This window comes from Arachis ipaensis, chromosome B6 (genome assembly GCF_059453495.1).
Source record: "Arachis ipaensis isolate K30076 ecotype BB chromosome B6, ASM5945349v1, whole genome shotgun sequence".
Taxonomy (NCBI): Eukaryota; Viridiplantae; Streptophyta; class Magnoliopsida; order Fabales; family Fabaceae; genus Arachis; species Arachis ipaensis.
This window is the reverse complement of record NC_142441.1, coordinates 77,855,457-77,859,017: the sequence shown is the minus strand read 5'-3', so window position 1 is coordinate 77,859,017 and position 3,561 is coordinate 77,855,457. Positions and strand designations below refer to the sequence as shown.

At 40.9% G+C, this 3,561-nt stretch overlaps 1 non-coding gene across 1 annotated transcript; it reads left to right on the top strand.

Moving 5' to 3' along the window:
* Positions 1–2,812: 2,812 nt before the first annotated feature.
* LOC148561436 (small nucleolar RNA R71) lies at positions 2,813–2,920 on the top strand. Its single transcript, XR_015887636.1, has one exon. It is a non-coding gene; the product is annotated as a small nucleolar RNA R71 (small nucleolar RNA).
* The last annotated feature ends 641 nt before the right edge of the window (positions 2,921–3,561 follow it).

Here is a 3,561-nt window from a genome sequence, read left to right as displayed (position 1 = left end):
CATTCAGAAAGCAAAAAGTATTGTCACCACATCAAAATAATTAAACTAGTTTCAAAGATGAATTCGGAACCATGTACTTCTTGTTCTTTTGTTTTTAAAACATTTTTCATTTAAGAGAGGTGATGGATTCGTATTCACTACTTTAAGGCATAGACACTTAGATACTAATGATCATGTAATAAGACACAAATATAGATAAACATTTAAGATAAAAATGAAAAACAGAAAATTTAAGAACAAGGAATGAGTCCACCCTTAGTTGCTCCTCCCTCATTGCTTTTTGACCTTCTCTAATTTCATGGAGGATGATGGAGTGCTCTTGATGTTCCACCCTTAGTTGTCCTATGTTGAAACTTAATTCTCCTAGGGAGGTGTTGATTTGCTCCCAAAAATTCTGTGGAGGAAAGTGCATCCCCTGAGGCATTAGTGGTTATGGAAAAAAAAAGCAATGCTTTTTCCACACCAAACTTAAAATGTTTGCTCGTCCTCGAGCAAAAGAGGAAAGAAAGGATGAGAAGAAGAAGAAATGGATGTGAGTGGTGAAGAGGTGATGGGGAAGAGAGATTGAGGTGATTGGTGAAGGGTTCTTGGGAAAGGGTGATATAGGATTATGAGGAGGGAAGGTGAGTGGAGGTATGTGGGAATCCTGTGGGGTCCACAGATCCTGAGGTGATCCTGTGGGGTCCACAGATCCTGAGGAGTCAAGGATTTACATTCCTGTACCAATTAGGCATGTAAAATGCCTTTGCATGCATTTCTGGCATTTAAACGCCGAAGTGATGCTTGTTCTGGGCGTTCAACGCCCATGTGCAGTATGTTTCTGGCGTTGAACGCCAGCTTCATGCTTGTTTCTGGCGTTCAGCACCAGCTCTTCTCACGGTGTATTCCTAGCGTTTAAACGCCAGGATGTTGCTTATTTCTGGCGTTCAACGCCAGATCCATGCTCTGTTTTGGCATTGAACGCCAGCCAAATGCTCCTTACTGGCGTTTAAACGCCAGTAAGTCCTTCCTCCAGGGTGTGATTTTTCTTCTGCTGTTTTTGATTCTGTTTTTAATTTTTGTATTTATTTTGTGACTCCACATGATCATGAACCTAATAAAACATGAAAGAATAATTAAAATAAAAATAAAATTAGATAAATAAAAATTGGGTTGCCTCCCAACAAGCGCTTCTTTAATGTCACTAGCTTGACAGTGGGCTCTCATGGAGCCACACAAGTGATCAGGTCAATTTTATAGACTCCCAACACCAAACTTAGAGTTTGGATATGGGAGTTCAACACCAAACTTAGAGTTTGGCTGAGGCCTCCCAACACCAAACTTAGAGTTTGACTGTGGGGGCTTTAGTTGACTCTGTACTGAGAGAAGCTTTTCATGCTTCCTCTCCATTGTTACAGAAGGAGATCCTTGAGTTTTAAACACAAGGTTGTCCTCATTTAGTTGGAGGACCAACTCTCCTCTGTCTACATCAATCACAGCTCTTGCTGTGGCTAGGAAAGGTCTTCCAAGGATGATGCATTGATCCTCATCCTTCCCAGTGTCTAGAATTATGACATCAGTAGGGATGTAAAGGCCTTTAACCTTTACTAACATGTCCTCTACTTGTCCATAAGCCTGTTTCATGGATTTGTCTGCCATCTCTAATGAGAATTTGGCAGCCTGTACCTCAAGGATTCTCAGTTTCTCCATTACAGAGAGTGGAATGAGGTTTATTCCTAATCCAAGGTCACACAGAGCCTTCTCAAAGGTCATGGTGCCTATGGTACAAGGTATTAAGAACTTTCCAGGATCCTATTTCTTCTGAGGCAATGTCAGTTGATCCAGATCACTCAGTTCATTGATGAGCAAGGGAGGTTCATCTTCCCAAGTCTCATTGCCAAATAATTTGGCATTCAGCTTCATGATTACACTAAGGTACTTGGCAACTTGCTCTTCAGTAACATCCTCATTTTCTTCAGAAGAAGAATACTCATCAGAGCTCATGAAGGGCATAAGGAGGTTCAATGGAATTTCTATGGTCTCTAGATGAGCCTCAGATTCCTTTGGTTCCTCAAAGGGAAACTCCTTGTTTATCACTGGACATCCCAGGAGGTCTTCCTCATTGGGATTCACGTCCTTTTCCTCCCCTTTAGGTTCGGCCATGATGGTTATATCAATGTGCCTCCAAATTTCTAATGGAGGACCTTGTTTCATTCATGAAACTCAGAGTGGCCTTAGATAAATCAGAGACTAAATTTGCTAAGCTAGATGGATTCTGCTCAGAATTCTCTGTCTGTTGCTGAGTGGATGATGAAAAAGGTTTACTATTGTTAAACCTGTTTCTTCCACCATTAGTAAAGCCTTGTTGAGGCTTTTGTTGATCCTTCCATGAGAAATTTGGGTGATTTCTCCATGAGGGGTTATAGGTGTTTCCATAAGGTTCACCCATATAATTTACCTCTGCTATTGCAGGGTTCTCAGGATCATAAGCTTCTTCTTCAGAAGATGCCTCTTGAGTACTGTTGGATGCGGCTTGCATTCCATTCAGACTCTGAGAAATTATATTAACTTGCTGAGTCAATAGTTTGTTCTGAGCCAATATGGCATTCAGAGCATCAATTTCAAGAACTCTCTTCTTCTGAGGCGTCCCATTACTTACAGGATTCCTCTCAGAAGTGTACATGAATTGGTTATTAGCAACCATGTCAATGAGTTCTTGAGCTTCTGCAGGCGTTTTCTTTAGGTGAATGGATCCACCTGCAGAATGGTCCAGTGACATCTTGGAGAACTCAGACAGACCATAATAGAATATATCCAGAATGGTCCATTCTGAAAGCATGTCAGGAGGACATCTTTTGTTCATCTACTTGTATCTTTCCCAACCTTCATAGAGGGATTCACCATCTTTTTGCTTGAAGATCTGAACATCCACTCTAAGCTTGCTCAGCTTTTGAGGAGGAAAGAACTTAGCCAAGAAGGCCGTGACCAGCTTATCCCAAGAGTTCAGGCTATCTTTAGGTTGTGAGTCCAACCATGTTCTAGCTCTGTCTCTTACAGCAAAAGGGAAAAGCATGAGCCTGTAGACTTCAGGATCTACTCCATTAGTCTTAACAGTCTTACAGATCTACAGGAACTCAGTTAAAAACTAGTAGGGATCTTCTGATAGAAGTCCATGGAATTTACAGTTCTGTTGCATTAGAGCAACTAATTGAAGTTTCAGCTCAAAATTGTTTGCTCCAATGGTGGGGATTGAGATGCTTCTTCCATCAAACTTGGAAGTAGGTGTAGTATAATCACCAAGCATCCTCCTTGCATTATTATCATTTTCGGCTGCCATCTCCTCTTCTTTTTCGAAAATTTCAGTAAGGTTGTCTCTGGATTGTTGTATTTTAGCTTCTCTTAGTTTTCTCTTCAGAGTCCTTTCAGGTTCTGGATCAGCTTCAACAAGAATGCCCTTTTCCTTGTCCCTGCTCATATTAAAGAGAAGAGAACAAGAAAAGAAGAGGAATCCTCTTTGTTACAATAAAGAGGTTCCTTATTGTTAGTAGAAGAAGAAAGGGAATAAGAGTGAAGAAGAATGGA